This window comes from Mustela putorius, unplaced genomic scaffold, assembly GCF_011764305.1.
Source record: "Mustela putorius furo isolate JIRA1106 unplaced genomic scaffold, ASM1176430v1.1 tig00003834_pilon_pilon_pilon, whole genome shotgun sequence".
NCBI classification, from domain to species: domain Eukaryota; kingdom Metazoa; phylum Chordata; class Mammalia; order Carnivora; family Mustelidae; genus Mustela; species Mustela putorius.
In genome coordinates, this window is record NW_025421987.1 from 51,566,767 (window position 1) to 51,579,045 (window position 12,279).

At 36.3% G+C, this 12,279-nt stretch overlaps 1 long non-coding RNA gene across 1 annotated transcript in view; it reads left to right on the forward strand.

Moving 5' to 3' along the window:
* The first annotated feature begins 949 nt into the window (after nucleotides 1-949).
* LOC123394394 overlaps nucleotides 950-12,279 on the forward strand; it is a 50,925-nt gene continuing 39,595 nt past the window's right edge. Inside the window, exon 1 of the long non-coding RNA XR_006609116.1 lies at nucleotides 950-1,046. This is a non-coding gene — a long non-coding RNA (uncharacterized LOC123394394). The remainder of the gene's footprint in view (nucleotides 1,047-12,279) is intronic.

Here is a 12,279-nt window from a genome sequence, read left to right on the forward strand (position 1 = left end):
CTAAAACTTGAAAACAGATATATTTTTACATCTCATCCAGATGAGAGGTATATATATGTATAGTTAGTTAATTAGTTAGTTAGTTAGTTAGTTAAATTAGAGGAATTTTTTTTTTCATGATAAAAAATGTAGTTAGAATCAGGGATAGGGTGAAGAGCTTTTAAGGGTGATGAACTGCATAATTATATACACATTGTATATAACTTAAAATAGAAGAAAACAGTGTGAATAATATACAAAAATAACATTCTCTATCCATCGTGAGGGTAAAGAGAGTATAATATGAAGATTTGAGGCCATTCTTCCAGATTCGAGTATAAATTAATCTGGCCTATCAGATATACTACCAAAATGATTTTTATTGAAACCTTATGTGATTTTCAGATGAACCAGATTCCTCCATTCTCCTGCTGATAATAGATTTTCCAAGATGCACTTAATGATCTGAAACCTGTGGAAGAATGCTTATGGCATCCTGCCACAAAGGGGAAAAAAATCTACCGTGAACTCTTATTTTAGTTGTTTATCAGGAGAGGATCACTAGATTTCTACTCTTCAAAATTCCATGAAGAACAGGTGCTTGTTATCTAATATGATATTTCCCTAGTTCCCTCTCTCACCCCCTTAACATGTACCAGAGGCCTGGATAGAATTATATGGCCAAAATGCATCTTAGAAAATCAAGGTTTCAAGTAAGTTAGGTTTGGAAAATATCTGCCACATCTTTTCAGAGTGGATTGAAAAATCAGCATTCAACAAGACTGAAAATGGAAGACTTAAGAGCAAAGCATTAAGACCTGTGCTAGAACTGTAATTTCTTTAAAAGACAAAATGAATTAGCTGTTGCATCCCAGATGGATGAACATAAGGCAAACTAATCTCTAGCCAGTGAGCAAATCTTGAGGGAAGGCTCTCTCCCACCCTGTCCCATGCCTCAGGAGAACCCTCTGTCCAGCTCTATACTCAGCAGGGCCTCACCTGCCCTCTACCTTTCTCCTTCTCTAGGTTCCATCAGTTCTAAGGGGACTACAAAAAGCCATTATAAGGTATGGTCATTTATTAGCTAGGACGAATTTTTGGTTCCTTTAAAGTAAGTTTTAACATATGTACATAATTTTAAACATTATGTGTTGTGGATTTTTAAAATATCAGCTACAGAGTAAGCTTTATTAGTTCTGAATTAGAATAGTAATGATGATCATAACTGTAGCCATAATCACAATATATAGCTTCTTACTGTAATTCCTCTGATGTAACCTCTTCATACTAACCTCAGGTTCCATTTATAATGAACCTATTATGTGTCAGATGTGAGAGTAGAGAGAATAGTAGAATGTAAGCTGTAGTCTCATAGAGTTTATATACTAGAGGAAGAGACAGAAAACATAAGTAAATGGATAAAGAAAGATCTGGTGACACAAGCTATAAAGGCAATATAACTGGGTGATGTCTTTTAGCACAGAGAGCAATTGGGTTGACAAGGAATGGTTCCTACTTTAGTATGGATTGTTTAGATTTCTCTGGGATGCAGAAATGAGGTGATTTCTGAATGATGATGGAGAAGCAGTCATGGGCTGATCTGGCTAAGATGGGGCCCAGCGAAAGGAAGATCGTGAAGAAACACTAGATGGTTTATGTTTAATGTGTCCTAGGGGTAGACAGGTGGCCACTAAGGGCAGAGAGCACAGGTGAACCTGGTATGAGATTAAATCAAAGAGATAGGATCATGATTGTGAAAAGTATCTATGCAGGAAAATGATGCAAAGGGCAGCCTGGAGTATAGGAATATGAGATCGCCAAATGCATCTGCTGGTTTTTCAACTGTATTTTGAGAGTAGATTCTGGAATGTGCATAATTAACATGTGTTTTGCTTTAGACTGTTAGTTTTGTTTTGTTTTTTTTTCCTCTACTGAATGTGTCATTTTTTTCTTTGTTATAGCTTGTTGAGTATTTATCAAAAGACTTAAATTATTGAAACTATGGGCTTACTTTTTTGGGTTAAATGTAATTACGTGTTTATCAGAAATAGATGAAGAGATTAAGAACTTCTGATCTATGTAGGGCAAAGTCTGACCTGAGGGACTTCAAATGAAGGGAAATCCACCTCTGAGGGAGGGAAGCCAAAGGGACTCCATTTTAAAAAGTCTCCATCTCTGCTGTTTTTCTGTTAAGCCCTGTTTGCACATGTTCTATATTTTGCTTCTAAATAAACCACTCCAAGGGGGAAGCAAGGAAGTTAAAAAAAAAAAAAAAAAAAGAGATAGGAAGGTCACAGCAAGATTATGCAGAGCTTTTAGGTCTGAAATTAAAAATGAGCTAAAGTTACATACTGAAGGATTGTACGTTCATGTATGACAAGATCTAACTTTTCTCCCTGAATGCATGTGCAGAATGGATTGCAAAGGGAGCCCAGCTTGGAGGTGAGGGCAATTTTGAGGCTAGGTGTTGAGTATTGGAAACTTGTACTGAGTTGAGGGCAGTAGTGGAAATGGATGCGATGCCTCCTAGACAAAGAGCCAATAAGACTTAATGACCAATTGGATATAGGAGCTGAAGTGCCTCAAGTCTTTAGAGATCTTTATGTAATAACTATTACACAGATAGATGTTTATGTGCTCAATCTTTTATGTACATGCTTTCTGGATTTCTCTACTTAACCCTGGGCAAAAGGTAGAATTAATTTGCTCTTGCAATTAATAAAACAAAGGAAAATGTGAATATTTTAATAACGTGAAAATCTTTTCAAGTTGTGGCTAGAAATTGTGTTTTGGTGTCTGGGCATCACCTCTGGGAAAACAAGAGGATATGATTAGCAAAACAGAGAGCAGGATTTTTAGGTAGAGGGATCAAAAATCTTCCATTTTTAAGATATAAAGTGGTAGGGTAAAAAAGTTAGAGAATAAAAGAATTATTTATTCCTAATAAGCACATTTAATCAAATCAATATCAAGAAGTAATCAATAAAAAGAGTACAAGCAAGGTGAACAGCAAAGGGTAACTAGCAGCAATAAGAGAGAGAGTACCCTGGGAATTTCAGTGATCTAGGATAAACGCAAAACACTGAAGGAACATTTTTCTGTAAGAACATAGTTTTTTTTTTTTTTTTTCAGGATCTTTCAAATAATGGCGTATATACAAAGAAGGAGGAAAGGGATAGCAATTTAAGTGTAGAGTGGACACAGGGCCCTGGGGGTGGGTAGTGTGGGGAAGAAAGAATCAGGGATTCTCACAGATTCAATCCATTTCTTCACTTGGGAATTAAAGGGGGAAATACTTAGAAAACTGGTATGAATCTCTCTTGGGTCTTTGTGATTAATACTTCAGTAAGATGACTACTCTACTAGGTTTAACCTCTTTCTCCTTAACTTTAAAAACTACTAGAAGATATTTGTTGCGGAATTTTAATTAAAACTTCAATAGATCCAGGGTGTCTGGATTGTTCAGTTGGTTAAGCCTCTGGCTCTGGATTTTAGCTCAGGTCATGATCTCAAGGCCAGGAGGTCCAGCCCTGAGGCCTGCTCCTTGTGGAGCCTGGAGCCTTCTTAAAATTCTCTCTCTCTCCCTCTGCCCTCCCCCACCACATGGGCATACATGCTCCCTCTTTCTAAACAAACAAACAAACAAAAATAAAACAAAACAAAAAGCTTCCATAGATCCTAGGACATCTTGCCACTTTTTGTCAAATGTTGATTGTAGGATGACGATGTTAAAAAAGGGATGAGAGATGGATATAAAACAGCCAAGAAGTGCACAGGAGCTACATTTAAAAAAAAAAATATGTTTTTAATTAAATGGTTTATAAATTTTTATTAATTCTTGTAATAGTATAAAATATTAAGGAGTATTGATTTTAGAGATAAATTTTTATACAACTAATCTTAGTATCTATCGACCTTTTTTTATTTGAGTAAACACAATTTCTCTAAACAACATAGAAGAGAAAAACCACTCCACCCCTCTGTAACACACACAGAGGATAGTTCTAGGTGGCATTGTTAAATTTAACATAGAATGAGCCATATAAAAACTTTTAATTTGTGCTTATGTAAGCTTAAAATTTAAACATTATTCCTTAGATGGAGATATTGGTGTTTTTTTAATATGTGACCTTCCATATCTATTTATAATTTCAAGGCAAGTATTTTAGCAAGAAGATTAAATTGAAACAAAACTATTTATAAAAATCATACAAAGGATTCAGGGCTCATGTTCCAATATAAACTATAAACAGTTTTGTCATTACAAAGTCTACTTTACTGAATTTCAACTCTTATTCTCCATCTTTTACTAGCTAAATAAATGAAAGACATATTTAGTAATGTCTGTAGCAACCATATTCTCATGATTTCAAAAAACCAAGTACAATAATACATAACATGTCAAAGTAATAGCGTAATAAAAATTGGTTAGAAAAACACATCTATTCTGGGAACGTTGGAATAAGAAGACAAGAGACTCTTGTGTGCATTTTTATGGAAAGGTACAAGGTGAATAAAATGCCTTTAGGTGCCCTGGATTAAAATCAAGAGAACAAATCATCTACATACAAGAGACAAAAACAAGTATGCAGCCTAAAATAAATTTAAATCCCATTATAAAAAAGTCTTCATTTTCTCTGTCCATTGCTAGTTATTATACACCCTTTCCTTATATGCTCTTTTTTACACACTTTATACGTACTAACTTTGAGGTGAGAGAAAAATTATGGGACTAGTTAGCTATGACAAGATAGTAAGGAATTTGGAAAGTTTTAATTTGAAGAGAGAAATAGCAAGGAAAAGTGTTTTGAGAATAAGTGGTCATCTTGCAAACTCATTTTAGAGATACTAGGTACTCATCAGTAGAGTTTTGGCTACCATTAGAACTATTATCAGTGACGGTAAAGCTTATTGGGATTTCTCTAAAGGAACACAGTTGAGATTTGTTCCTAGCAAAATGCAGTATGCTCTTTGAAAGGTAGGGGTCCTTCCAAAGGGGATTATTTCTTGCCAAAAGGCTCATTTGTCTGAGCTTTCCCTCCTCCCAGGCTCCTCAGCAACTTCCCCCTTCGTTTGGCACCATGCAGTATCATCATGTGACTTTTTGGACTGGCTGACTGAGTTCATTGAACATAAAGCCTTGGCAGTGGCAATTATCCTGGCAGTGGTAGAAGCCAGGAAACATATACCAGTAAATGGATCTCATTTTAATCACTGTACATAGGGTTTACTTGATTTATCCCATATCATACCAAGTTCCAATGTGGCAGCAATGCTCTGCCCTCGGTTGCCATGTTCAACAAAACCACTCAGGTTGAACTTTGGTTATACTGCCAATAAACAGTTTTCTATGAATATCCTTCTAAAATTTTTTCTGTCATCTTTGTTCATTTCTAAAGTTCAAAGATGAGATTAGACAGGTTCAACTTTGTTTATTTTCAGAAACTATAAAATAATATAAGTGTTTATGTTTGAACGATAAGTTACTCTTCAACAGAGTTTTAAAATAGAGGTTAAAAAAATCATTATTCTGAAATAGATTAGTAGAATTTTTTGCTCCTTTTCCTGTAGTCTAAAGTTTTTATTCCTCCATTAATCTTGCTTTAATCATAGGACCGCATATTCTATCTTTAATTGGGTTAATATAGTTTAAAGTGCTTCAAATTGTGCTAAGAACATAATATACACTTGAGAACTGTTAGCTTTGATATTATTTTAACTACTCATTGTTAGTTTACATATTTAATATTTGTCTCACACTTAGACTCTGATTCATTTGCAGTCACTTGCCCTGTTGATTTGTATTCCGAGTACCTGACAAATATGTTATGCTCAATCATGTTTGTCACCCTATAGCAAATCATCATCATCATCATGATAAACACTGCACTATTATTGCTATGCGACTGAGATCACACTTACTAAGGTAGAAAAGAAATAGGAGGAACAAAGACAAAAAATGGCTTAAGAACCCTACACCTTTGCAGACTGATCAGAGAAAGAGCAGTAAACAAATAATTGCATAGTATGTTGTGGGTCCTAATTAAAAGTCTTTAACTAATTTTCAATTTATTCTGGAAGTAGCCATAACAAATTTCACAGGCTCTGAATACTTTTTAGAAGCATAGATACCAGAAAATTAATCTTTATTAAAAATCTACTCTATTAAAAAAAAAACTACTCTATGCCTGATACTATAATCACTGATTTATAATGTTCATCCCTATACTATGTCCGGTAGAAGTTACTATTCCTTTTTAAACATTGGAAAATTGTTGCTAGGATCTTTTATTATGTTCTTTGGTGTTTGAGTTAGTAAATGCCTAAGCAAGGATTCAAACAAGGAAGGTCATATTAACACTTAACATACTGTGGTGGCTAGGCTACAGTCCACAGTCATTCAATAAAACATTAATCTATGCTGCTGGGGGGAGGGGGTTTGGGAGAAGGGGGTGGGATTATGGACATTGGGGAGGGTATGTGCTTTGGTGAGTGCTGTGAAGTGTGTAAACCTGGTGATTCATAGACCTGTACCCCTGGGGATAAAAATATATGTTTATAAAAAATAAAAAATTTAAAACAAACAAACAAACAAAACATTAATCTATGTGTTGCTATGAAGGTATTTTGTAAATATCATGAAAGATGATAGGCACTTAACGTTAAGACTGTTCTAAGTAATATGGATGTGCTCAATTCAGTTAGCTGAGAGGTCTTCAAATCAGAGCTGATGCTACTGCCAAGAAGAAATTCCACATGTGTAAGATGCTTCTAGTTGTGCCCAAGTTCCAGCTAGTTTTTCCTGATGGCCTACTCTGTAGTTTCAGACTTGTTTATCTAGCCCCCATAACCACATAAGCCAAGTCCTTATAATAAATCTGATATATACCTCCCCTTGTATCTACTTTTCTGGTTGAACCCTGGTTGCCTGGAAGTATGACACTGCTGTAACAAATACCTAAATATGTGAAAGTGGGCAATAGGAAAAAGCTAGAATTTTGAGGAACATATTTTTTTAAGTAGATTGCCTTGAACATACTATTAGTAGAAATATGTGTGTTAATAACTCTACTATTAATGATTCTGAAGGAAAGGAGGACCATAAAAGACAAAATCTAAATGACATTAGAAAATGGCTAAATTCTGATGAGCAAACTCTTAGTAGATGTATGGATGTTTGAATGTTAAAGGCACTGTTGGTGAGAGTGCAAGAGGAAATGAGAAATATAACATTAGAAACTAAAGAAAGGGGAAAGTCTTGCTATGTAGTAGCAGAGACCTTTGCACAATTCTGTTCTGAAGTTATGTGGATGGGAGAATTTGACATTTAGTTGAGGAAATCTCTAAGCAAAAAGTGTGGAAATTGTGGCCTTGTTTCTTCTTGCTGCTTATGGTAAGATGCAAAAAGAAAGGAAAAAATTGAGAAAGAACTGTTAAATACAGAGAAACTAAGACTTGGCAATTTGGGGAAATATCAACTTATCCCCAAATGCAGAAGACCCTGTAATTAAGAGATTCCCCATAAGAAAGAAAGCTCTAATGAAAAAATCAAGAGTCTAGCTATACAAACTTCAGCTAATACCTCAGGAAGATTTTAAAAAGTCAGATTATTTAATAATGTGAATGTTCTTTGAAGAGAGCACATGATGTTTGTGACTCATATATTCCCTCAGTCAGTGAGGTGGGGATAAAATTATCTAGGAAAGATCTATGGAGGAGATTCTCATGTACTGGGGTGAATCTCCAGGACATATACAGGAAACTCATAAAGTTATTGAGAATGTTATTCCAGGAGAAATTCTGCTAGTTGAAACATATGTTGTCATTCATAAAAAAGTAAAGATGACTCACAAGGTGGAGCCTCAAGGCAAAAGGATGGAACCTTAAGTTCAGATTACAGAGCCCAGGGTCCAGAAGATGGAACCACGATTCCCAGAGCTTGAAAAGTTGTGTTTTCCTGGCTGAGTTTTGATACTGGTTGGGATTAATGACTGGTTTTTCCTTACATTTTCTCCCATTATGAGAAGGAATGTCTATAACTGTTATCTTATTCCAGTCCCACTATTGCATTTTGGGAGCATATAACTTATTTTTTAGTTTCACAGATCCACAAATGGAGAGGAATTTTATACCAGGGTGCATTATACTTAATGTAATTTAAATTATTTCAATGATATTAGTTTTGGGACTTTCATGCTGATGAGATTTTGGACTTTGAGTTGATGCTATAATGGGTTGAGATATTATGGACCTTCCAAGGAATAAGATGAATATATTTTGTATGTAGGTTGGATTTGAATCTTTAGGGTACAAAAGGTAAGCTGTGATAGGCAAAATAATAGCTCTCCAAATATGTCCACATCTTCATCTGTGGAAGATATGAATATGGTATCATACATAGCAAAGTGGACATTGCAGATCTAATTAAATGAAGGACCTGCTGATGAATAGATTATTTTAGATTATCTGGGTGGGCCCATTATAATCACATGGGTCCTTAAAAGTAGAAAAGACAGGGAGAACAGAGTCACAGAGAGATGTGACTATGGAGGAGGGTAGAATGATGCCATATGAGTGATATGAGAAGGATTCAACTCACCTTTGCTACTGTGAAGATAGTAGGAAAGGGTCTTTAAGCTTTGAAGATAGAGAAAAGGGTCTTTAAGTTAAGGAATGCAAGCAACCTCCAGACCTTGAAAAAGGTGAAGAAACAGAGCCTAACCAGAGAGTACAGGAAAGAATGTTATTCTGCTTAAACATCTGTATTTTATCCTGTTGAGACAGTCTTAGACTTCTGACCTATAGACTGTAAGATAATAAACTCGTGCTGTTTCAGTGTGGTGAGAGTCTGTATTGATCTGTGGTTCTTGGTTAATGGTTTGGTTTGAGAGAATATTCAGGTACTTGAGAAGGAACACAATTCACAATTTGGTAACCTCTGGAGAGAGGTATGTGAATTGATTCTTAGAATAAGCAAGGAATATGAAGATATTTATGTCCCATGTGAATGCTCACCAAAGGGTAACCTCAACAAAGGAGGATTTTATTAAACAGTTGCTAAGGATGAAATGAGTCTGTTTCTCCAGCCATTCCTCTTATTGTCCAGTGTGTTTGTGAACAAGTGGCCAGGGTTGCAGGGATGGAGATTTTGCATGGGCTCAGCAGCATAAACTTCACTCACAAGTGTTGACCAGGCTACAGTCACTATCGGGTGCTCAATCAGCCAGAATCAGAGACAAAAACTGAGTCTCCAGTGTGACACCAGTTTCCCAGGGTGATCAGCCAGCTGGTGACAGGTCGATTACATTGGGCCATATCTATCATGGAAGAGGCAACACTTTGTTCTTATTAAAACAGACACTAACATGGCACCTGGGTGGCTCAGTGGGTTAAGTCTCTGCCTTCAGCTCAGGTCATGATCTCAGGGTCCTGGAATCAAGCCCCACATTGGGCTCTCTGCTCAGTAGGGAACCTGCTTCCCCCCCACCCTCTGCCTGTCTCTCTGCCTACTTGTTGTCTCTCTTTCTCTCTCTCTCTTTCTGTCCAATAAAAAAAAAAATAGACACTAACTATTGATTTACCTTCTGTGAACACAATGCTCCTGCTAAAAGTACCATTCATGGACTTACAGAATACCTTATTCATTTCACTGCACATATCTTTGCTCTGATTAAGGAATTCACTTCACAGCAAATAAAGTACATCAACAGGCTTTTCCTCATGGAATTCACTAGCCTTACCATGCTCCTCATCATCCTAAAGCAGCTGGCTCACCAGAATAATGGAATGGCTTTTTGAAGACTCACTTATGGTGCCAGCTCGGTAGTAATACCTTGAAGTCTTGGAAAACTGCACCTGCTTTTAATTAGCATCCACTATATGAAGCTCTTTCTCCCATTGGCAGGACTCACATATTCAGGATCAGGAATAGAAGGGCACCTCTTACTATTTCCCATAGCGATCCACTAGCAAAAATATTGCTTCCAGTCCCCATGACTATGCTTTGTCTCAATTCCCAAGGGAAAATTGCTTCTACCAGAAGATATAACAATGATTTTATTGAACTGAAAATTGAGACTGTCAGAGAGCCAATTTGCATTGGCTCACACCTATGAATTGACAGGCAAAGAAGCAGTTACTGTGCTGGATAGGGTGTAGCGGAAACTGTTTTGGTACTACAAAGTGGAGTTAAGCAAGAATATGTATGGAATATGGAGATCTCTTATGGTGTCTTTAAGCATCACCATATCCTGTGATTAAAGTTAATAGAAAACTATGATGACCACCTCAGGAAGGACCACTAATGGCTTAAACCCTTCAGGAATGAAAATTTTAAGTAATAGCACCAAGTGAAAACTGTAACCTCCAGTAGGCAAAAGAAATATGGAATGGATAATGGAAGAAAGTAATTATAAATACTACCTGTGACCAACTGGTCACTATAGAAACAAAAATTATAATTATTATGAATATTTCTTCCTTATTTTATTATGAATAGTGAGATATATATTAATATACCAAGCTTTTTTTCTTTCTTCCCTCTAGTATACCTTTATCATCTAAAATAAAATGCATTAACAACAATTAACTATCTTATAGTATTTAAACTGCAGGATATCAAGGGAAGAGAGTAAACATCACCCAAGAACTTTTCATTCTCTTCTAAGGAAAGGATTAGTTTGGTTTTGGTTGAACCCAAGATAGTTGTATTATGGTCAGTAAAAATACATGTTGTTGTTGCTTTTATTTGGAGATTAAATAAGATTTAAGATGTGTTCCAAAGAGATAGATGCTTTGGCAAAGGGTGGACCGTGATGGTCTTTTTCATGTGTCCATTTGGCTAGTCTGCTGTCCCTCATTATTCGTAAATACTAATCTCAGTATTGCAATGAAGGTATGTTACAAATGCGTGTAAAGTCCATAATCAGTCAAGACTAGACATTCGGGAAGGATTAAGTAAAGTTGCAAAGCTGGGTATTTTCTGTAAATGGAGAAAATGCAATTTAAAGGAAGTGCTGAAAAGCAAGCTGAGGTGCCTTGAGTGATTTCTTTCAACCCTGAGTTAGTACTTCATGAGTAAATGTTTTTGAATGAGTAAATTCTTTTGAATAAGGGAAATAGAGAATGGCTAATGTATGTCATAAGGTAAAATGATTGGTGTGATAAAAAAAAAATCAGTTGAGGTCAGAGAAAGAAGAGTGACATGGATAAATCAGAAGGAGTAGTTTGGGATTTCAGGATAGTAGATGCATGGAATTAAAAGCAAGATTTTGCTTGGAACTGATGCTGATATAGAGAATGAAGAATAAATGCTAAAGGATAGAATCCTGAGGAATGAGTAATAGAAAACATTGGGCTGGCTGGATTAAAACCTGTGTATAGGAACACCAGGGTGGCTCAGTTAGTTAAGCATCTGACGTTTGATTTCTGCTCAGGTCACGATCTCAGGGTCGTGAGATTGAGGCCCACAGTTGGCTCCATGCTGAGCATGGAGTCTGCTTTAGTCTCCTTCTCCCTCTCCCTTTGCCCTACCAACCTCACCCCCTGCTCACACTCACTTGTGCTTGTTCTCTCTCTCTCTCAAAAACAGAACAAAAGAAAAACCCAAACACCTGTGTATAGAATAATAGTACCGGCAATGTGGAGATTAAAGAAAATGGCATTTAAATGGTATCTATAACATAACCAGTACCTCTATAAAGAGCAATGAACTATAGTTACCATAAAGAAACCTGTATCTTAACATTTTATTGCTGCAAGCAAACAATAACAAAACAACAAAAACTACTCTCATCCTGTTATTTTTTTTTTAATTTTTTATTTTTTATAAACATATATTTTTATCCCCAGGGGTACAGGTCTGTGAATCACCAGGTTTACACACTTCACAGCACTCACCAAATCACATACCCTCCCCAATGTCCATAATCCCACCCCCTTCTCCCCAACCCCCTCCCCCCGGCAACCCTCAGTTTCTTTTGTGAGATTAAGAGTCACTTATGGTTTGTCTCCCTCCCAATCCCATCTTGTTTCATTTATTCTTCTACCCACTTAAGCCTCCATGTTGCATCACCACTTCCTCATATCAGGGAGATCATATGATAGTTGTCTTTCTCTGCTTGACTTATTTTGCTAAGCATGATACGCTCTAGTTCCATCCATGTTGTTGCAAATGGCAAGATTTCATTTCTTTTGATGGCTGCATAGTATTCCATTGTGTATATATACCACATCTTCTTGATCCATTCATCTGTTGATGGACATCTAGGTTCTTTCCATAGTTTGGCTATTGTGGACATT